General features: G+C 38.4%; 2 protein-coding genes across 9 annotated transcripts in view; one reads left to right on the forward strand and one right to left on the reverse strand.

Moving 5' to 3' along the window:
- BEST3 (bestrophin 3) overlaps positions 1-18,036 on the reverse strand; it is an 86,814-nt gene extending 68,778 nt beyond the window's left edge. For both annotated transcript variants that reach the window (XM_063614206.1, XM_055236660.2), the window contains exons 1-4: positions 17,823-18,036; positions 16,551-16,591; positions 9,678-9,801; positions 4,345-4,510 (exon numbers count right to left, since the gene is read on the reverse strand). The gene's annotated coding sequence lies outside the window, so the exon portion shown is untranslated. The remainder of the gene's footprint in view (positions 1-4,344; positions 4,511-9,677; positions 9,802-16,550; positions 16,592-17,822) is intronic.
- Positions 17,826-23,941, forward strand: part of RAB3IP (RAB3A interacting protein) — a 66,397-nt gene continuing 60,281 nt past the window's right edge. For 2 of the 7 annotated variants that reach the window (XM_055236667.2, XM_055236666.2), the window contains exon 1: positions 18,186-18,371. The gene's annotated coding sequence lies outside the window, so the exon portion shown is untranslated. Of the gene's footprint in view, positions 17,857-18,185; positions 18,372-18,426; positions 18,540-23,941 lie in introns of those variants that run through there. The other 5 variants (XM_055236662.2, XM_055236664.2, XM_055236663.2 and 2 more) reach the window with 4 other exon arrangements.

The raw sequence follows: 23,941 nt of genomic DNA on the forward strand, positions 1-23,941 counted from the left end.
AGGAAAACCTTTTATCTTTTGTTTTTAATCTTGTTAATGCTTTGACATCTTGACAGTTTTGAACTTAATGATCCCTTACGGGAAGGAACAGGAATTCCATCTGCTTTTTCTATTTTCTAGGCAGCTCTTCCTTCTCTGTCTCCAACTCACTGCTAAGCCTCTGAAGATCACCCTGGTACCCTTCCCCCAATTACCCTAAAATATTTAACTATAGCATTTCTGAAACCTGCAAATTTTCCTGACTTTAATGAACCCTGTTACTTTATTTTAAAAGTCAACTAACCCCTTGAGATAGTAATTGTATTACAGAATACAAAATATTCTTTCTTCTAGTACCCTTTTGATTTATTTATCAGAGAAGCTTAATAACACAGACTTTGCTGTAAAACAAAAGGCAAATTCTGCATGAAACTGTTTAAAAATTGATCATACCAAATAGACAGGACAAAATTCTATGTAATCCAGCCCTGAGAGGTGCTTGACTAGTAATGTTGAGTGAACCAAAGAGTGCTTCCAGACTCTTAAAAAAAATCTAATCTGACCACTAAATTTACAACCAGACAATATGTGTCTATTTAACATGATATTATTTAATGTTTTTAATGTAAACATGTTACACTGTTGATTATTTATCATATAAATAGTTAATAATTCCAGGTAAACAAATAGCAATATATATCTTTTAGTTATGATATCCTAATAATGGAATATATTTTGTGATTTTCAGTGGTAAAATAATTTTATAAATTATAAACAGTACCTCCTAGATTCAGTGACTGTCTAAAATTGAGAAGGACCTGGAACTTCCCTATTCTTGGAATCTACACTTGGAGTCATTTCTCTTTAAAATGATGCTCCTTTCTTTATTAATCAAAGTTGTATAAAACCACCTATCACACTTCTGGTCGGCATTGAGTTCATATTACATCAACTCAAAGCTAGAAAACATCACATTTCAGTTTGCTTGTGCAGTTTTATTGAGGATGGATGTACAATCGCTACGTGATATCTTTTTGAAATGTTGAAAATAGTTCAACGAGCTCCATAGCTACTTTAAGAGCCCTCAAGGACCCAGAGATCTCCGGGTCGGGAGCTACTTCCTTAGCTAAGGGTTGACATGGATTCTCAGATGGCACTAGTGTTGTGATACTTGTACCTTGCCTAATAGTAGTGGCTGTTTGATACCTCATCTTCTCAAAGTGACCTAAAAAATGTAATTTAATAACTATTATTCAGTTTCTGAGTCAATGGCAAAAAACAAGAGAGAGCGATAAGAGGGAGGCTGAGTATTTATTTCCAAGGTTCCTCCCTTGCTGTGTCACCACCACAGGCTGGCTGTACCTTCTGGGTGAAGGCGACAGCTCCTGTCAGGCAGCCCTCTCCATATACTTCTTTGTTTCCTGGCTCAAGTAACTGCTCCCTTCCTTAAACACATTTTATTTTTATTTATTTATTTTTTTTAAAGACAGAATCTCACTCTGTCACCCAGGCTGGAGTGCAATGGTGCAATCTCGCCACACTGCAACCTCCACCTCCTGGGCTTAAGTGATTCTACTGCCTCAGCCTCCCGAGTAGCTGGGATTACAGGTGCCTGCCACCATGCCTGGCTAATTTTTGTATTTTTAATAGAGATGGGGTTTCACCATGTTGGCCAGGCTGGTCTCAAACTCCTGACCTCAACTGATCCACCCACCTTGGCCTCCCAAAGTGCTGGGATTACAGGCATGAGCCACCACACCCAGCCCTTGAATAATTTTTTAAACCTAGCCTTTTAAGATGTACATTTGGGTGTTTGTAATATTCTATCAGGGACAATGCTGCAATAAATAACTTTGTATATATGCCACTTTCCCCCCTTGATTAGGGCTCAAAGGATTGTTGTGGTGTGTATTAGTCAGGGTTCTCTAGAGGGACAGAACTAATGGAATATATATATATATATATGACAGAACTAGTGGACTATATATATATATAAATATATATATATTTATAGATAAAGAGGAGTTTATTAAGTATTAACTCACACAATCACAAGGTCCCACAATAGGCCGTCTGCAGGCTGAGGAGCAAGGAGAGCCAGTTCAAGTTCCAAAACTGAAGAACCTGAACTCTGATATTTGAGGGCAGGAAGCATCCAGCATGGGAGAAAGATGTAGGCTGGGAGGCTAGGCCAGTCTCTCTTTTCACATTTTTCTGTCTGCTTATGTTCTGGCCTTGCTAGCAGCTGATTAGATGGTGTCCACCCAGATTAAGTGTGAGTCTGCCTTGCCTGGTCCACTGACTCAAATGTTAATCTCCTTTGGCAAAATCCTCAGAGACACACTCAGGGTCAATACTTTGTATCCTTCAATCCAATCAAGTTAACACTCAGTATTAACCATCATGGGGTGTCAAAGGGAGTAAATTAGAAAGACAGAAAGTGAGATGTCAGGGAATAGAATGATGAAACTAAGATAATTAAGTTATTGATAATGACACAATCTAGAGCATGACCATAGGGTGAGTGACTGAGGTGTGGTGGAGAACAAGGTTATTTGAGCAAAGAAGTTAAAAAAACTGACAAACTATGGTGTTGGAAGGATCACCTACCTTAGTTGTTGAAATCACTAAGAATTAAGACTAAAGAGAGAGATTATCAGATTGGAGCTAATAGCATTGAGAAACGGAAAAGACTGACCTAGGTGTCAATAGATGACAGCAAAAATGAACATTTTTGGGTGAGTTAATTTGATAACATGAGATTTAACTTGGGAGAATTTTAGGGAGGCAAGTGAGAAAAGTCTGAAAGTGGCAATGAGGAGCAAAGAGGCAGCCTTCCCCAAATGTAGGCCCAGATATATAAAGACAGTGGAAGAAAAAAAGCAGCCACTATGTAAGATGGCTTCAGGGGAAGCATATCCTCAGGAGACAGCTGGTTTTCTAGAGCAACAGAGTGAATGAAATGTTCAGAAAAGAGGCTAAGGATATAGGGGATTTGGCTGGTGATGGATGAATTCCCAGAGGGCACAAAGGAAAGACATCATTCGTTAATGATACAATGTTCACAAGCAGTCCTTCTACTGGCCTTGTGCCCATTATCTTTTGTTACCTAAAGTTCATCTTTAGTATTTTTCCTAAGAAGGTCTAATAGAAACAGTGCTAGCTGAATTTTTGCATATTTTAAACTCTTTGTAGTTTTTATACTTGAAAGACAGTTTGGCTAGACATAAAGACTTTGTGTCCACTTTTTGTACTTGAGTATCTTGTATACATTGCTCTAATGTCTTCTTGGAACAGATGTTGTTGTGTAGAGATTTAAGGACAGCCTGGCACTTCCCTTTATAAGTGGTTTGATTATCTGCAACCTCTACAAAGGATTTGATTGATTATCTGTAGCCTCTCCAAAGGATTACTTCCTTTTCATTGTAGTCAGTAATTATGTCAGGTAAAATGTCCCTGGCGTATACTACATCCTTTCAATAAACAGGTGTACTTTTTGTTTTTTTGAGAAAAGTTTTCTTCAGTCATATCTTTAAGTATTTGTTTGTTCCATTATTTTGGATCTTTTCCTTGGGGGCACTAGTTATAAGTTTTTTTTAAAAAAACCTCCTTTGCCTGTTTTCTGTATATATTATTTTGTGTCTAATCCTTTCTATTTTTCATTTCATTTTGCTTGTTTTTTTTCATTTCTCTATATTTATTATCTTCCCTTATGTTTCTTTTCTTTCTCACTTTCCTTCTAATTTTGTCTTTATTTCTGTGATGGTTTTGTTTTTTCTACTACTTCTTTTCTGAATTCTTCCGTTGCATTTTATCCCCTCCTATCTCTCTAAATCTTCCTCAAATTCCTATATTTATGTTTTATAATTATATTTTTATTGAGGTTATGGTTCATTCTTTTCTCTAATTCAGGGGAAGTTATTTCTAAAAATTTCATCTGCCAAAGCTACCATTTCACTTGTAAAGCATTCTTCATCTGTTAGCTTTTGCTCCTTTTTCTAAAATTTTGTTATTGTTTCTTTGTATTGGCGATGTGCTACTTCCTTTCCCTTTCCTATTTATTATCACTGAGTCAACTGGGTCTTCCTGGACCAACTATTTGCAAGAGTTCTGGTATGTATGGGAGCAAGGTTAGGAAGAAGCTGTTTTTGACTAAGTGCAGACTCACTTCTCTGCTGCCACATGAACAGACTGCTTCCTGTGAATATGGCTTATCTGTGTGATTCTTTGTGTAGTCTCACTTGCACTGTCTTTTTGAATCAAATTGGGTACAGGGGACTTTTGTTGCCAGCATGGTTTGCCCCAGTTCCCACATCCACTTTTGTAAACAAGGATAATGTTTCTATAACTCAGGATGTCTCTTACCTTCAGGAGTTATACTTTTGCTTGCAGTGTCTAGCTGAGCCTTCTTGCAGCTGAGATTGGTCTCTGTTTTTCCTATTTTTTCCTATACAATTTCTGTTCAACCTCAGCTGATTTTGTCAACTCTTATACATGTTTTAGAACCTGGGCAGTATATTTGTGTCGTACTCTGCAAAAGAAAAAAAAATGGACTTGCAGATTTTGGAAGGTGGGGTTTGTGTTTTTATCCTTTTATATCTAGAATGATTTTCAAAGATAGAAAAGAGAAAATACAAATATACCCACTCATGTTCATGCCAGAAGTCTTCTCTAACTCTTTAGAATAGTAATGTTTACATTTTAGGAATAATTAGAAATCTATAAGCACGTGGCCTGAATTCTCTCCTAATCAACTCTGTTAATAAAAATGCACATATAGCCTACCAAAACTAGGTATGACTCATATCTCTTGCCTAGATGTTACTCAAAGCCTAATAATTGGGCTGGGAGTGGTGGCTCGGGTCTGTAATCCTAGCACTTTGGGAGGGTGAGGCGGGCAGATAACCTGAGGTCAGGAGTTTGAGACCAGCCTAGTCCAACATGGTGAAACCTGGTCTCTACTAAAAATACAAAATATTAGCTGGGTGTGGTGGCAGGTGTCTGTAATCCCAGCTACTCAGGAGGCTGAGGCATGAGAATTGCTTGAACCTAGGAGGCAGAGGTTGCAGTGAGCTGAGATTGCACTACTGCACTCCAGCCTGGGTGACAGAACGAGACTCCATCTCAAAAAAAAAAAAAAAAAAAGCCTCATAATTGCAATATACTGGAAATTTCAGGACCCCAAGAGACAGACCAATTAGGAGTATGTGCTGTTCATTTACTTCTTATAAAATATCAGGCTAAGCAATATTCAGGTACTTGTAACACTGTTTCCAACTCTTTGCCTTAAGGTCAGGTTCTACAATTACCTGAATCATCTGGGCCCTAAGTTGGCATTGCTAGCACTGAATTGGGGACAGATGCCCATTTCTTGTGGCCAAAAGTGCCTGCTTGTCTGGCAAGAATAATTTCACACAGGGATGGTGCCAGAGTATTTTTGGTCCTGAAAGATACTTACCTGATTCAGAAACTTGTTAATTAATTTTGATTATGTCAATGATGATCCAGTTATATATGTGACTAAACAATTCTTGAACCGTCTAGACTGTATTCAAGTAGTATATAGCTGAATTTCTACTCCAAATTTTTGTTTCTGATAGTGTGATTGCCATCAGTCTGGATTTCAGTAGTTTCATGGAAGAATAAAATTTAGGATAATTTTGTGATTCATATACCACTACTCAAATTCTAATTAAATTTTGTCTTTTTTGATAGCATGTTTCCCTTTCAGGTCTGTGAAATTAAATTCCTCTTGCAATCAAGCTGCACAGATAGGGGAGACACTTGGTAATTCAAACACATCTTGGGGTTTGCACACCAAAAGCAGCTGCAGAAACTTAAAGTATGATTCATGTTCATCAGAATATGTCTTCTAAAATTTGGACTTTATTTCTACCAAAATAGTACAGCAACTCCTCAAAATCTGTAATTCCATTAAGCTCAAGGCGGTTGACCTGAGCTCAACTCATATGCCTGGTTTATGCCTGACATTTTTACTTTCTGAAACAAAAGCCCTTCCTTTCCCCTGTGGTTTCAAATTCAGTATATTCAGATGTTTCATCAGAACAAGAAAGCACAATCTCTTGGGCCCCTGAATGTTGAATAAGTTGGGCGAGTGAGAGCTCTTTAATTCCCCAAAGTTCTTGACCTCAAAACATCTCTTTAACAAATACCCATAACCTACACTTCTGACTGCATTAAAGTAAACCCAGACTGCATATGCTGTTTTGTCTTTGCCCAAACTGATGACGGTTAGGTTAGGAGTACAGGCATGAAGAGTGTTGACAACCACGATAATTTCTATTCTTAGACCAGGAAAAGCTTTCTTGCAAAGCTCAAATCAAAAACACACCCGATGAATGATGCAAGGAGCATCAGACCACTTTAATGCTTAAATTAGTATTAAAGCATTTCTCCCCTCTTTCACTGTAGATACCCCACATACAATAAACATCCATGTTTGGACCAAACTTCTCAAATTCCTTTTTGAGATAGTCTTTGCAAAGTTTCTGTGTTCTACCTAACCAGGATCAGTTAGATCACATACTGGATACTGCTGCTTTGGAGCATTCCATTCCATATATTTTGCACATGGGATGTACATCTTAAATTTAAAACAAAATATATTTTCACATTGTTATTTAAGTAAGTGTGTGTCATAATGGTTTTCAAACTTTTTTTTTCCAAGCTGGAAGTTCAATATGCAAATGAAACAAAAGAGAAGCTAGCTGTAGTTAAAAGGAGTTGAGAGAAAAGACAAATACGTAGACAGAAAACAGATTAGTGGTTGCCAAGACCTGGGGGTAAGAGTAAAATTATTGCAAATGGACATGAAGGATCTTTGGGGATAATGGAAATGTTCTTAAACTGGAATGTAGTGTGGTTGCACAACTCTATACATTTGCTAACAATTATTGATTCATATACTTATAATGAGTGAATTTTATGGTATGTAAATTATACCTTAATAAAGTTAATAAAGAAACTAAATATAAAATAATGCAGGATGGCAAGAAGTTGTTGGAGATATAGATGAAACAGATTGGTACTTCACTGATAATTCTTAAAATTGGAAATGAGTGTGTACAATCTTATTTCACTCTTTTTCTTCATTTGTACTCATTTAAATGTTAAAAAAAGAGCTGAATTAAAAAAATAAAAAAATAATAAAGGGGGCTGAGACTAAAGGAACATTTCCCTTGTCCATTAGAGACAAAATTTTTAGGCCTATCTGAAGCACCTTTAGATACTTAATGTTTGTGACTAGTCTATGGTACATTAAAAGAAAATGTATTATTCTCGCTCACATATTTATATAAACTTATAAATATATAAATGTACATATACAGTCTACCTTGCTAATTATGTTATTTAGGTCTTCTATATCCTTACTTAATTTTTGGCCACTTAGTGTGTTCTGGATGAGATAAATTAACTAGTCACATTTTCTGTGGATTTCTCTTTGAATTTGATGTAGTTTTCCTTTATAAATTTCAATTCTATGTTATTTGGTACATTGATATTCATAAGTGTAAAATCTTAATTTTGCATCTCATGTTTTATAAAGTGCCTGTCTTTGTCTCATTTAATACTTTTTTCTTGAATTTGAGATAAAATCTTGATCTTGGTTTTAATTTGCTTGGTATGCCTTCACCTATCTTTTTATTTTCCACCTTTCTAAATCATTTTATTTTCACTGTATCTTATGTATATAGCACAAGGTTGAGATTTGCCCTGATATCCCAGTTGAGAAAATTAATTGAAAATTTTCAGTGCTTATTGAAAAGAAAGTCATGTCATGTTTTATCTTACTTTACCTATCTTTTGTTTTTTTGTTAGGCTTTGTTTGTAGTGCTCATTTATTTTTCACTATATGGCCTGTATATATATTCTTTGCGTATGCATGTTTTTTGAACTTGAAAGTTTTGCATTTTTGTTCCAGTGGTCATCTTAATAACTTTGAAACTATTTTTTATATATTATTGAAAGCATTGAACAGTGTATTTCCTGTTCCTCACCTCTTTACCCCCTAATTATATTATTTTTGTAGTGTTTACCTTATTTCTTTTCTCTTTCAGCTTTTGTTGGTTGTTTCATTGTGATATTGTCAAGACTCACAACAGTTACTCTCTGTTCTATGACCATAATTCTCAATGTTATTTTAGACTTACTTCCCTAGATAATGGATTTAATGATTGCTACCAGTCTCCTCCCACTGCCCATATTTCTAAATTCGTCCCTTTGGTGGTTGAAATTCATTTTCTATGAATATCCTATAAAAATGGGCAATATGAAAACCATATTGCTTGCATGTTCAAAAGTGTTCATTATATTTTTATTTGAATAAGTTTCTCTGGTATGAAATCCTTGGGTATGAAACCTTTAGAATTACATTTTAATTTTTTCCCCCTTATAGATGTCTTGATCATTTTGCTCTGGATGCACGAAAGATTCTTTCATTATCTTTGAAATCCAGTAGCTATGCTAGACTAGGTCTTGGTTTGATTATTCTTGACATTTTTTAATTTGGGATATGATATGCTCTTTCAATATATAGATTTAGGTCTTTTATTTCTGGAAAGTGTCTCAAAATATTTATCTGCTTTTTTTTTTCCTGTTCCAACTTCTAGATTCTTTTGTTAGATTATATACATATTGGATTTCTTTTGTTTCTTTCCATTTACATAATTTTCTCTCTAATCCCTTTTTTTCATTTTCATTTCATGTAACTTGCTTTTCTCAATCTGGTATTTTGTGATTCTTAAAACATTTTTTATTTTGCTTTTTTTTTCCCCTTAACAAGTGTTTATTCCAAGCTTGTGTTAATTTTGTCTTCATTTTTTAAATAGTTATTTTTTTCCTCTACCTTTTTCAATTCATATTTAAGTTCCTTTTGTGGTTCTGCTACTTTAAAAAGAATTTTCAAGTGAAAGGACTTAAGAAAGTTGAGTTAGTCATACTTATTAGTTCATGCCACATTATCATAATTGATTCATGGAAGGCTAGTTTTATTTATTTGTGGTTTCCTTTTTATTCCTATTCCTATCCTCCCCTGGATAAGCAATCATACAAATGCATTAAATATGTAACTTTTTGTTTGCATATATTTTTGTAAAATGTGTATAGTTTTTATATACACACTTTTAAAATTAAAAAAAAATATTTTAGAGAGAATCTTACTATGTTGCCCAAGCTAGCCTCGAACTCCTGGGCTCAAGAGATCCCCTACCTCAGCCTCCCAAGTAGCTGGAACTACAGGCCTGCACCACCATGCCTGGATGATTGATTACTTTTTGATTGATTGCTCATGTTTGGAGGAGAGGTTTTCTAAGAAATGCTGCTTGCAGTAAAGTTTGTGCTGAGAGGCCTGGACCTTATTTCAGCCTAATAGCAATTCTGCTTATGACACAGAGGTTGTGTAGATGAGTTCCTTTAGCTTCTACTTTTAACTAAGAGAAATTGGCAATCACAGGGCTGCTCACATCACAGTCTATATATATTTTTTCCATTTTGCCTCACAAACACAATGCTTTCTGCATATGTGGTATGTCTGAATGATTCTTCTTCCAATGGTGCCCTATCACCTTCTCTTTTATAATAAACCAGGTTGAGGGAAGACACTGCCACCTGTCCACATACTTGATTCCTTTATTTCAAATGAAAGATTGTTTGTTTTGTCTCTAAGGTAAGTCACTTACTTTTGTGAAGTGTGCTTTGTTGATGTTGTCTTCTGCAGTCTGTAGGCATTTATATCTTTTATCAAAGTATTTCTGCCATTCACTGTATTTCACATATATTGTAGTTCAGGGTTTCAGGTATCTACTGTTTTCAATGAAAATGAATTTTATATTATTGTCATTATCCTTGTTACTGAGTAATTTCTGAGAGGTGGAAGAATAGAGGATGCTATCTTTACTCTCTGGATACATTTTTAAAATCACTGTTTTATGTATATATTATGTTAATCCAACTAGACTGTAGTTTGGAGAATTTTCTGCTTTACTTTGTACCATGCATTCTTTACTGTTGATTCCTAAAGTTAAGTGTCATAAAAATTGCTTCTAAAGTTTGTTGAAAAATTTCAGATAGGGCCCAATTCTTAAAGCTTCTGATTCATAAAGCCTGAGTTAAATAAGCATCTCAGGTGATTCTGATGCTAGTGGTTCACCAGCTGGATATTGTACGTAGTGGCCACTCAATAATTTACTGAATGACTTACAAGGGCATGGGTATTTATGTGAGAACGCTTGGTATAGGAAACAGAGTAGATATTGTTTTTATAAATAAGACTGGCTGAGGGTACACAGTAAATAGATACAATTTTACCTGTCACTTGAAAAAATAAAAAAAACACTGGCTGAGATAAAATATGCAGCAATAGAGGGGGTACTGAGGCAGGGATATTTTCCTTGGAGAATAAAGAAACCTTTTTTTTTCTATCTTGGAAATATTCTGTCATCTGTTTAATTGAATATTACCTAGCCCACTAATGACACACAATAAATAACTGATGAATGATGGCATCAAAATTGGGCAAACACTGAGAGAAAAGACTCCCCCAAAGTAACCCAAGACATACAAATTATCTATGTGTTTATGTGAATAATCAGGCAAATACTACCTTAAGGTTAATTTAAACAAAAGACGAATTGCTCGTTAATTTGTGGATGTGTTAGATACATCAAAGTGTAACTTCTTCCCTATTTCTACCCGTACTTTTTTCATTTTAATTTTTATTATTTTTTAAATTTTTTTTGCGGCAGACTGCTAGTTCTTTCTTCCTGAGCAGATAACTGCTGACATAGAGACCGCATTTTCTGTCTTCCCTTATAGCCATGTTTGGCTATGTGACAAAGTTCTCATGAAGTAATGAGTCCTGCTTTATTTTTCTTCATAGCACATATTATTACTTGACATTATGTTATATATTTATGTCTGTATTGACTGTCTCTTCCATTAGAATGTAAAAGCTATTAAAGCAGGGACATTATTTTATTCTCTGTCACTTTCCAAGTAGCTGAAAAGTATCTGGCATGTAAAGGACACTCAATAAGTAAAGGAATTCATGCATAATTATTGCAAAAATATAGAGATTAGGTATTACAGGATATGTGGACCCCAATATTTCTATAATGAGGATGTAGTGAGCCTAATGAAGCATAGTTTATCTTGATTTGAGTTACCAGTTGAACTTGAATGACCACCCTCTGTGTGCATACTTAGCATTCATATTTTCAAAGGGAGGGGGACTGACTGGGTTGATTTCTCTCAACGGATTGGAGGATCCCTATTGGGGAGAGCTTCATGCCACTTCAAAAGTTTGACCTTTCTCATCTTCAATCTAGCCACACAGGGTTGCTTTTGGCTCAGGTATCTATCCAGGTCCAGTTATTAGTGGTTAACACAGCATGGTTGGTTTCACTTAATGTACAATGGCATGAGTCACAGCAATACTGTGCAGAAGACCATCTATCCTCACAAGAATGTGGTGAACATTGCTGCCACTCCCATGCTTTCAAAATAAATATTGTCTTTTCAAAATAGTTGCTTCATGGGAAGTTGCCTGTATTTGTGTTATATGTATCTCAAATGTACTCACCAACATTTTTTAGATGTCCTGTTTTGAAGTTCAGGATGATACAATGGAAATATATAGACTAGTACTGCAAAGACCTGGGTTCAAGACTCAGCTTTGGGACATTTTAGCTCTGTGACCTTGGATAAATCACTTCCTCTTCCGGGGTCTCAGGTTTCTCATTTGTGAAAATAGATGGTGAGGGGAGATGACTTAAAGGTCTCTTCTCACTCCAATAATCTATGACTCTAATTATTTTCAGAGTTTTCATGGCATTACTGTGAATATTCCTAATCACACCGAACACCTTTTCTTTCTTTTCCCTTCCCTTCCCTTGCCTTCCCTTCTCTCTCTCTCTCTCTCTTTCTTTCTCTTTTGAGACGGAGTCTCGTTCTGTTGCCCAGGCTGGAGTGCAGTGGCCTAATCTTGGCTCACTGCAACCTCCGCCTCCCGGGTTCAAGCGATTCTCCCGTCTCAGCCTCCCTAGTAGCTGGGATTACAGATGCCCAACACCACGCCCAGCTAATTTTTATATTTTTAGTAGAGACAGGGTTTCACCATCTCTTGGACAGGCTGGTCTTGAACTCCAGACCTCAGGTGATCTGCCCAACTCAGCCTCCCAAAGTGCTGGGATTACAGGTGTGAGCCACTATGCCCAGCCCCAAACACCCTCCTTTGAATGTAGATTTGATTTTTTTGGAACAGATAAAATTGATCAGAGCCAAGTCCGGTTAATACTATGTATGGCAAAGGTAGATGATACTGTTTTTAAAACTTGGAATTCTCATTGATTCCTTTCTCATCTTTTTTTCTGTATATTCAGTTGCTAGTGGCAGAAAACCCAACATAAATCTGGCATAAGCAAAGAGAAAATTACTGGTTCATGTAACTAAAAAGTCCAGGGTCTCTGGCTTCAGTCACAGGTTGATCCAGGAAGTAAAGTGATGTCATTAGGACTCACACTTGGTTTTCTTATCTCTCAGATCTGCCTTCTCCATGTTAGTTCCATTTTTAGGCATATTCTCCAGTGGCGGCAAGATTGTTGCCAGCAGCTTACATTTGATTTTCTCAGCAATCCACACAGAGAGATTCATTTTTCCCAACATTAACCCAAAAGTCCCAGAACTGACTTTTATTGGCTCTGCTTGAGTCATTTGCTTATCAATGAATCCATCACAGAGACTAGGATTCTCTGATTGGTCAAGACTGGGTCACATATTCACCCCTGGAGTTGGGGGAATTCAGTTCCACTGGAATCATATGGACTAAATATGGTGGAAAGATGCTTCTCCAAGTAACATCAATGTGCTGATCTCAAAAAGGTATAATGGACGCTGAGTAAGCTCTCTCTCTGTGTGTGTGTGTGTGTGTGTGTGTGTGTTTGTGTGTGCACGTGCGCGCATGAGGTGTGAGACATCTAATCACTTGTCACTTGTTGCATTAGACAACATCCTTTGAAATATTTCCTCTTCTCTGTTTTGATGAAGTATAGGCACTATTTCATTGTAGCGTCCTATCTAATTTCCTTGCCTGTAGTCATTCTCTCCTCAAATATATTCTAGGCATTGCCAACACAAGTCTTCCTAAAGCATTGTTTTGATCATTTTACTCTCCAGCTCAAAAATCTTTCAGAAACCTTCTTCTATCAAATTCTATATTCTTCAGTCTGGCATTTATGATCTTTCCACAATCTGGCTCCTGCATATCTTTTCAGGCTTATCTATCCACCTGCACTTTTTCCATGAGCCAACTAAGCTGCATGGCTTACCATTTCTGAACACACTGCATGTTTTACTAACACTGCCTTTGTTCTATTTGTATGTTCTACCCAATCACCATTTCTCTCATCCTAAGTCTCATTCCAGGTGATGAAGTAGAGACTGCTAGTTCTCTTTAATATATGTTCTCCCGTTCTTCATTAGTGTTAGAACCATTGATTTTTAGCTGGGCACATGGCTACCTAATAGAGACTACACTTGGCCAAAACAGTATAGTGTAGTGATGTATACAACTTCTGCAAGTGGCCTAGAATACAGGCGTGTGTTCCTTTCTGTCCCTACCTCCTTTATGCTCGCTGGAAAAAGGATGTAAGGAGCTTGAGCAGCCATGATGGATCATAAGATAGAAGCTGCATTTCAGGATGGTAAAGCCACATGATGGAAGGAGCCCATGGATCTGCTGATTAGAGAGTCACCTACACTGATGTGAGAGTAATGCATTTTATTTTCTTTAAGCTACTCTTACTTTGAGCTTTTTAACTGCTACAGAAATCAATCCCTGTATGAAAATACATTGTTTAGGATAATTTTCTGGTGGCAGTAATAGGAATCATTCAAAGCTATGCAAAGCCAAAAGGGAGAATTATTTTAAGGACAGAAGGATTTCTCACAGAACCTATGGGAAGGGATGAAGGAAGCCTCAGTAATAGAGTGACAGCTGGAATTAAAAAGTAAGGGGAGGGGCCGGGCGCGGTGGCTCACGCTTGTAATCCCAGCACTTTGGGAGGCCGAGGCGGGCGGATCACGAGGTCAGGAGATCGAGACCACGGTGAAACCCCGTCTCTACTAAAAAATACTAAAAATTAGCCGGGCGTGGTGGCGGGCGCCTGTAGTCCCAGCTACTCGGAGAGGCTGAGGCAGGAGAATGGCGTGAACCCGGGAGGCGGAGCTTGCAGTGAGCCGAGATTGCGCCACTGCACTCCAGCGTAGGTGACAGAGCAAGACTCCGTCTCAAAAAAAAAAAAAAAAAAAAAAAAGTAAGGGGAGGCCAGGAAGCCCTCTCATTGTGTCTCATCTCTCTTTCTCTTCCATCTTACTGAAAATTACATAGTTGGCACAGAGAAGCTATAAATAAATATTTGTTTGATGGATGGCAATTTGTGTGTGTGATAAACTGGCTCTAAAGTCAATTCTCAAAACGTTTTGTTATATGTATGTAGCTTGTTAAAGTGATTCTTTTGAAGGGGGGAATCATACTTTTTAGAGTCTAAGCTCTCTCTTAAACCCTTTCTCTCAGCTTTCCAATTTTTCCCAGTCACTTATTCCAATATCAGAAAGGGGGCCTGAAATACAGGATTGTCCACAATTAATATCATGACAGACACTTTAGAGATTGCTCTGCTTTTGTACAGGAGTTGGAAAAGCCAGTTTTTATGAGAACACAAGCACTGGCACTCACTAACTATTTTGGCAGGCAAGGAAATGATAGATTAATTACTTTTGGTACATTTTTCCCATAACTGTCTTTTTTTTCCATTTCATTTTTGCATTGTTATTATTTACCAGCCTGCGTTCTCACTTATACCTAGTTTTTGCCCTTCAGGGTTTCTTATATCCTTGCCAACTCTTTTATATGTTTGATAAGATGTTTTATATATATTTTTATATATTGCTTTTGGTTTGAGAATCAGCCAGCGTCTCTAGTCTGCCATACTACTGGACACAAAAGTTCAATATGTTTTCACTTCATTCATTTATAAGACATTAATTTGCATTCCAAGCACCAGGGCCCTAACTCTGGTGGCCTAAGCTCCCCATCCACAAAAATGAAGAATAACTACCTTTCTATCTGCATCAAATTGTTTTTTATACAAGACTCATGTAATCATTAACATGACGTCACTTTGCAACTGGAAAATACCATGAAAATACACATTTTCTTAACTCTGAAAACAAAACAGAGGCAAACAAGTAATAAAAGTTATAACTAAGGGTAACAACCTTAGAATGGTTTGTTCAATTTAAAATGTCTATATATTTGCACTCATCTGCTTTTCTTCTGGCCCAAGGTATAAATGAGAAAGTCTTAAGATTAAAAAAAAATTATTTTATACATTATATTTGACATTAATTGTATAATTTACATTTTTAAAAAATAAAGAGAAAAAGGCAACCTTGTGCACACTATAAAATCTTTCACTTTTTTTTTTTTTTTTGAGATAGAGTCTCACTCTTGTCGCCCAGGCTGGAGTGCAATGGTGTGATCGGCTCACTGCAGCCTCTGCCTCCTGAGTTCAAGTGATTCAAGGTTCAAGTGATTCTCCTGCCCCAGCCTCCTGAGTAGCTGGGATTACAGGTGCCCACCACCATGCCCGGCTAATTTTTTATATTTTTGGTAGAAATGGGATTTCACTATGTTGGCCAGACTAGTCTTGAACTCCTGACCTCAGGTGATCTGCCCACCTCAGCCTCCCAAAGTGCTGTGATTACAGGTGTGAGCCACCGCGTGCAGCCTTTTTTTTGTTCTTTTGAGACAGGGTCTCTGTCGCCCAGGCTGGAGTGCAGTGGCGTGATCTCGGCTCACTGCAGCCTCTGCCTCCCGGGTTCAAGTGATTCTCCCACCTCAGCCTTCCAAGTAGCTGGGACTACAGGTGTGTGCCACCATGCACAGCTAATTTTCGTTTTTTTTTTTTTTTTTTTTTGGTAGAGATGGGGATTCACCACGTTGGCCAGGCTGGTCTCGAACTCCTTACTGCAAGGATCTGCCCACCTTGGCTTCCCAAAGCGCTGAGATTACAGGCATGAGCCACCGTGCCCGTCCAAATCTTTCACATTTTTTAATTTTGTGAAATAGCTGTCCTTTTTATATATGGGTAAGCTATCAAACTTAAGATGCTCACAGCCCTTTACATACTTTGTAGGCTGAGATTCTGAGTGTCTAACATTCTGTAATGTATCTTGGTCTCTGTGCTGCAAGAACACTGAAGTATTATTATAGGTGACAATATCACTCTTCTCAAACAGTGCTAACAGGTTAAGTATTCAAGAGGAACATCTTTCAGTATATTTCAAAAAGCCTCATGGATGGTAGGTGATTTGTAAATGGACCAACACAGGATTCAGGCATATGGTTACTGCTTACTATTTCCTATAGATCATGATGTCTTAGGTCTTATGTAGAATATATCATAGGACTTGTCCTCTAAACATTCACATACCAAGACTACACTCTGCATGCATGCCATTCACTCATTCTGCATTTACTGAGTCAGTCTTACCGCATGTCAGACCTTGTGCCTGTTCTCAAGAAGCTCACAGTCTAGGAAAATGGAGAAATACAGCTACAATTATAACTCTATGTGATAAGTGTTACAAAGAGATATGGTGTTTTAGAAGCACTGGTAGGGGCACTTAGTCCATACTGGAGTGGCTGGGATAGGGCTGAGTGGCCAACAATAGGGAAGGGTTCACAGTGGAATTGATGTCTAGGCTAAATAATGAATAACAAATAATTAGCAAGGCAAGGAAAAGGTAGGAGATCAAGACATAAAAAGAAACAGCATATGGAAATACAGGGTTGTATGTGAGTACGGCAAGACTGGGGAGCCTAAGTGGTTTGCTGTATATTTACTTTATTCATTTCACGTAGCTATTATTGACATACTTGTCTCCCTATATATGTTCGAGTCCGTGGATGGTGGGGACTTTGTAATGGTTTCTCTGTCCCTCTAACAGGAGGCACACAGATGGAGTGCAATAAAATGTTTGATGAATAAATGACCAGCTATGAGGTGTAAGGGAGAATAGTTAGGAGTCCATTAATGAGAAAGGTTATTTCTAGTGGCAGTGAATACCAGATAAGATAGATTTAAGATTTAGAAATTGGGATAAGACTTGGTGATATATTGGTGATGGGGTATAAAATAAGAAAAACTGACTTTCTAGGTTTCTGGATTACAGATGCATGATAATAGTTATAATGGTATAATAACAATAGCTAATATTCATTAGGCACTCTGTGTCATGAAGTACGCAAAGTGTTTACATGAATTAAGCCATTTAAACTCTTAATGACTCAGTGAGGCAGGTTCTGTATACTCATTCACTGATGAGAAAATTGGGGCTATAGAGATTCATTTGCCTAAGGTCACTCAGCTAGCAGGTGGCAGGCTCAAACCCAGTAATTCTGACTCCAACAACCATACACATAGTCTACTTTTCTTTACTGCCTCTAATAGATGAGATTAATACCCAGAATGATGGCCCTATTCAATATGTGTATCACATAAATGCACGTTTCTCTTTTGCTAAACATAGAGACACATCCTATGACTGCCTCTTTTATTATTATTTTTTGATTTTTGGGATCTTGGCTCTTTCTGTATTTTTCCTATCTGGAAGACTTAAAGTGGGGTAGAAGTTTGATAAAACAGTTGGCACAAAAGATGAGAGAAGACAGGTACAGACATGACATTCTCGAACGCTCTGGCAGTTGCTGGAATGATGGGATCTGGGTTCTACAGGATTCCTCCCCTCCCATCCCCCGCCACACGTCGTAAGGTGTATTTGGCCGCGGAGTCTCAGGTTGGTTCTAGGAGTCCTCAATCCACGGCAAAGGTGCCTCTTCTCCCTCCCGGAGAGCCCAACATGCCTGAAGTCAACCCGAGGCCGCCTCTTAGGCCCCGCGAAACAGAGCGCAGCCCCGGCTCGCGCTGGTTCCCAGGGAAACCGCCCGCGGAGGAACCTGGGGCCAGGGCCGTGACACCTGCGACGAACCCCGCCTGGCGCCAGGGGGCGCGGAAGCGCGTCCGCCCCCAGGCCCCACGCCGGGCTCGCCCCGCCCCTGCCGGCCACACCCCCCCTACCCCGCCCTCCCTCAGTGAGGACCGGCCGCTCCCGGCTCCCGGCCCCCGGCCCCGCTTCCGGCGCAGGCGCAGTCCCGCGTTCCCTCGGCGGTTGCCGGCGTAGCGAGCCCGCCGCGGTGTAGTGTAGCGGAAAGGGCTCGCCGTCCTCCTCCGTCTCTCGCTGCTTCGGGGCGCGCTCTCTGCTGCTCTGTGAGCGCCCCTGAGCGCCGGCAGCGGCCGCGGTGGGTTCGTCAGGTGAGTGCGGCAGCGGGAGGGAGAGGCCCGGAGCGTGGAGCACCGCCCCCCTCGGCGCCCGCGCGCCCGCCTCTGGCTAGTCGGCCAGGAGGAGCGGCCGCGGCAAGTGCAGGTGCTGGCGCCGTGGAGGGCGCGGCACGCGGGGGTTCGGCGGGATGCGCTGGCCCGGTGAGCGCGCTCTCCGCCTGGGCACTTGGGCTCCGGGCCCTTGGAGGCGGTGTGTGGGGGGACCTCGGCGCCCCGGGTCAGCCGGCCGCCCCCTGGGCTACTGGTGGGCGTCGGGCGGCGGCTCCTTCCCCGGGCGCGGACGCGTTACACATTAACCGCGCGGTCCCGCCTGCCCGGGGCAGGGAGCCCGAGTCCAGCGGGTTACCTGGCGGCGGGCGGGCGCGTCCGGGAGCGGAGGGCCGCGGTCGCGAAGAGGGTGAAAAGAGAGTTCCCGAACAAGTCGGAAGCAGCTCACAACACCGGACGCCGCCCGGCAGGGCTGTGGACCTGGGGTGGTTTCGTGCCCCAGTCTTAGGAAACGACGCGCGAGGCACCGTGCTGAGGCGTAGAGGTCACCCTCGGGAGGTTTCAGTGAAACCTGGTGGGAAATTTCGGGCAGGCGCCCGGAGTCGCGCCCGAGGAGGCAGCTCCGTGCCGCCAGACTTGTGTTCGGGGGAGTTGAGACGAACTGCACGGGTGGGATTGCATGGCTCTGCCCTCCCAGCGTTGACAACTCGCCCCGACCGCCAGGAAAGCGCGAGCTTCCTGGCTCCAGAAGTGATGATGCTGGGTGGAATCCCCAGCATGTGAAGAGTTGCTGGTTGTTATGGGATTAAAAAAGATGAGTAAGGTCTTGAAAGACACGAGCGCTGAGTTAGTACTGATTACTGAGAGGCAATTTAGCTTCATGGAAATGTTGCCTGTTCGGAGGCTACCTGTTATATACTCTCCTATTTCACCCCAACTCCTTCCGTTCGGTGTCGGGTTGAAAGCCTTGTAATCTCTTGTAGTGGAATGATTGCATAATTGGAGGAGGGGCCCATAAGAGGATTACAACAAAACTGTTCCATTGTAAATCAGTTGAAAGACCCAGTTCTTGTTCATTATCCTTTTTCTCATTTTGTTGTTCATGAAGGTTTTTGTTTTTCAGTGGTGAATGACAAATCAAGGAGAAAAGAGGCAGAATAGGGTTGTAGACCAATCGTAGTAAATATTTGATACTGTTAAATATTTCACCAGTTTTATGGGGTCTTGTTCTGTTATCATTTGTTATTTATTTACTAGTACTGTGCATTTTGATAGGACTTTTCATGTTTGGACAATGTATTCCAGATGTGGCTTATGTGATCTAATCCTAAAGCCCTTGTGGAATTTATAGAAATAAAGTTATACAATTAAGTAGTCCATTTTTTAACTATTAAAGGAAAAGCCATTGCATTTTTTTCCATTACAGTAATGTTACATATTAATGTATACCTTTGTGAACCAAAGTGCTTGATATAACGCTTCCTTCTGTGTTTGGCAAACAACTCATCTGTGGTATTGAATACTTGTAACCTTTCACCAGGATGGCCATTTAATGTTTAGCTGCTTTGTGGGATTTCTGAATAGATCCTATTGTACTTTTTGAATTAGTGTAGTTATCCTTATGCTTCCTTTAATATTCTTTACCTTTGATTTTGTCTAAACTCTCATCCTCCCCCAACACACACATCCTCTACAAATAATTTTTAAAATGGAAAGGTTCTTAGAAATCTGTTTCACCCCCTCATTTTTTAAACATGGCAGGAAAAAATACCTTGTAGATTACAGTAGTTTTATATGCATTATAGTAGTTAGTATACTTTTTTCCCCCTCAGCAGGAGTCAGTGAACAAATTAGTGAGCTGGCTGAATGAAAAATTATTTAATGTTCAGCTCCATCATTTACTGTGCATAAAACCTTGGGTAAAACATTTAACCTGTTTGAGCTTATTTTCTCCATTTGTCAGTGGAAATACTGTTAGGTTGAAATTGCTAATATTCTGCTGTTTTTTATGTTTCAACCTAATACGAACTTCATAATGGTAAGATGAGGATTTAATAAGATACTCCATTAGAGATGTGGGGAAGGGGAGAAGGAACCAATGTGGAGCTTGATTGTGTGCAAGGCACTGTGTGTGCTTGTTTTCGATACCTTGACTCCTCAGTCCTCTGGACATTCCCGCGATATAGGTGGTTTATCAAATTTTACAAGTCAGGAAATGGAGGCTTAGAAAGTTGCTATAATTTGTCTGTAGTTACTTAGTTGTAGGTGGTCGTACAGCTGGCCAGTGGGAGAGCCGGTATTAAAAACTGTATCTGACTGCCCAAAATGGAACGTAGTACTCTTGTTTCTTACATTCCTGGTCTGCACCTTCTATTAAAGAGCTTTGTAACTATAAGGAGGCACACAGATGACAAGTGTTACCATTTGTATTTCTGGTTTAAAAATATCCAAGATTTCTGAAGACGGTGACGCCAGCATTGCTACTACAGTTACTTTTAAGTCTAGTGCTTATCAAGCCAAGTCCTGGTATAAGCTTTATACTCACTTACTCTCACAGTGAGCAAGGAGATGATACTTTATCCCTATTTTGTAGTTGAGAAAATTGAGATGCTGAGACCTTATGTAGTTTGCTCAAGGTCACATAGTTAATTAAGTGACAGGTCTAGATTAGATGTCAGACAGTTTGTCTTCCATGTCTGTGCTCTTAACCACTACACTCTGTCATTTCTTCATGTATAAGTGGTAATGCTGAAGAATTGTTTGCTCATAATCACTACATTATCACTTCTTTATGTGTAGCTTATAATGCTGAAGAACTTTGTAATTTAGCTTTTATGAGATACGTAATGTTAATGTAATATGTAATTCTCATTGTGTCACCAGAGATTTTTTTAAATCAAATACTCATTGAGCATCTACTCTGCAAGTCACAGTAGGGGTTAAAGGAAACTGTTCTTAAGGAATATGGAAGGTAGGGCCTTATAATCATTCCCATATCTTTTATAAGTTCTTCAAAATGTAGAACGCACTTTACATATTTTAATGAAAGTCAACTAAGACAAAGTGCTAGGATAGTTGAGTAGTGGAGAGGAAGGACAGATGGGTAGTGGGTAGAGATATTTGTGCATTGAGGTAATGAGGGAAAGCTTGAAGATACTCCAAGGGAGTACGCTTTTTCAAACTAAACTTTTTTCCAATATAATTCTGATGAAGATGCAATTCATCAAAGGATAGTAAATTGGTTACTACGCATTTGATATCCTAAAAACAAAATATCTGAGCTTTTGTAAACTGCTTTCTAGCTTGTTTCTCCTTTTTTATACTACTATCCTTAGTTGTACCAGATGGTACTCTTTTTAAAAATTTTATGCTTTTATAATACTGAGTACCTCTTTTTTGGTATTTATGAACTTTGATATTTGTGTTGTATTTGTAATTGTTTCTAGGGCCCTAGAAACATGTTTATTGACAAGGTGGTCTCTTCCTCTAGTCTACAAGTGCTTCGAGAGTAGGGCTTACCTCATTTTATAGCTTTAACATTGGGCCAGGTAAGTACCGTGCTGTGTTTGGTGATGGATGATCAGTTGAAGAACGTTAGGATGTATTGAAGCTGCCCTAGCAGTAGAAATTGAATTGAACATTGAGAAATGAAGGGACAAAGGAAGGAAGAGGAAGATACTTATACAACTGGGAGCATTAACTTGCTATCTCTATTTTCCCTTCTGCTTTCCTTTTCAACTTACAACTAAATGAGGTAGTTTTATAAGTTTACATCGTACATAGTCATGGTTAGAGAAAAGTGGAAAAAGTAATCTGATTTATCTTAGAATATAGGCAACACGAAATTAGATAACTATAGCCATAAACTGATATTACTTAGAGGAAAAAGAATGAAAATTATTCAAATAGTTCAAGTTCATGAAAGATTTGATGTCGTTAACAGTAGGATTGTAAATATAATCAAAATGGCAGTTGATGAAATTCCCCTGAGGAGTATGGATACATACACAAATAAGTATATGAATTGACAGTTTAGTATGAAGAAACTGTTCAAGAATGTGAGAATGCCCTATGAGCATAAAGGAGCATATAGATGATAGCTTAGAACCACTTAAATAAGTGAACTGTAGTTTGATATGCCCAGATAAAAGTAATAGTATTGAATATTTCTTTGGGAGCACCTGGTTGTCAGATAAGGATAAAGTATAAAAGAAAAACCAAAATAAGTTTGAAAAAACAATAAGCAAATTTATATCAGTTCCCTGTGGGGAAAAGAATCATATTTGAACTACATGCCTCGGAAAGACTAGTTTTCCCCTTCTTTCCCTTTTATCTAAGATAAATAAAGATCCCTTCTGATTTGTAAGACAAACCCCTCAGTATGCTTTTGCTATTTCCCCCATTACATTTTTTTCTTTCTTAGATCTTTATAAAATCATACGTTTGTGTTGTGCTTTACAATGTATACAACATTTTTACATTGATTTGCCATTTGATTTTCTCAAATGTAGGCAGGGGAGATAATATCACTACCATTATAGATGTCAAAACTGAAGCTTAGATTAAATGACTTGCGTCAGTTCACACAGCTTGTCAGTGACAGAATCTGAACTAGAAGGAAGGTTTTCTGAAGTTAGTCTGTTAAAATGCTCAGGTTTTCTCAAACTTCAATTTCTCCAGTTTTGATACTCTCGCAAAGTACTTACTGTTTCATTTCTATCTTTTTCAGCAAAAATGTAGCCTGAATAACTCTCCACTCTGTACTGCTTTGCTATTCATTCCTTCTCTAAAGACTCTTGTTTATTTATTCAGTCAGTGCGTACTTCAGCACCTGTTGAATGTTTAGTTAGCATATATTCTTAAGAGGATATATAAAATGAGGCTTCCATTATTGAGAAAAAGAAATTTGGAAAATGATTTTTTTAAAAAATTGTACTTTTAAGTTCTGGGATACATGTGCAGAATGTGCAGGTTTGTTACATTGCCATGGTGGTTTGCTGTACTCATCAACCCATCATCTACATTAGGTATTTCTCCTAATGCTATCCCTCCCCTAGCCCCCCACTCCCCCACAGGCCCTGGTGTGTGCTATTCCCCTCCCTGTGTCCATGTGTTCTCATTGTTCAACTCCCACTTACGAGTGAGAACATGCGTGTTCTGTTAATTTAAATAAATATTTAATTACAAATAAATATTTGTAATTAATTTATTACAAATTAATTTTATTAATTTAATAAATTTTATTAATTTATTTAAATAAATATTTAATAATTTAAATTTAAATACATATTTAAGTTTAAATAAATATTTAAATAAATATTTTTTTAAATTTAAATACATATTTAAGTTTAAATAAATATTTAAATAAATATTTTTTTAAATTTAAATATTTAATTAAAATAATTTTAAAATTAAAGTAATTTAAATAAATATTTAATTACAAATTAATATTTGTAATTAAATATTAGCTCATATTGTATTGTTACAAATAAATATTTGTAATTAAATATAATATAATATTAGCTCATAAGTTCAGAACATTTTGTGAAAACCGT

This window comes from Symphalangus syndactylus, chromosome 13, assembly GCF_028878055.3.
Source record: "Symphalangus syndactylus isolate Jambi chromosome 13, NHGRI_mSymSyn1-v2.1_pri, whole genome shotgun sequence".
NCBI classification, from domain to species: Eukaryota; Metazoa; Chordata; class Mammalia; order Primates; family Hylobatidae; genus Symphalangus; species Symphalangus syndactylus.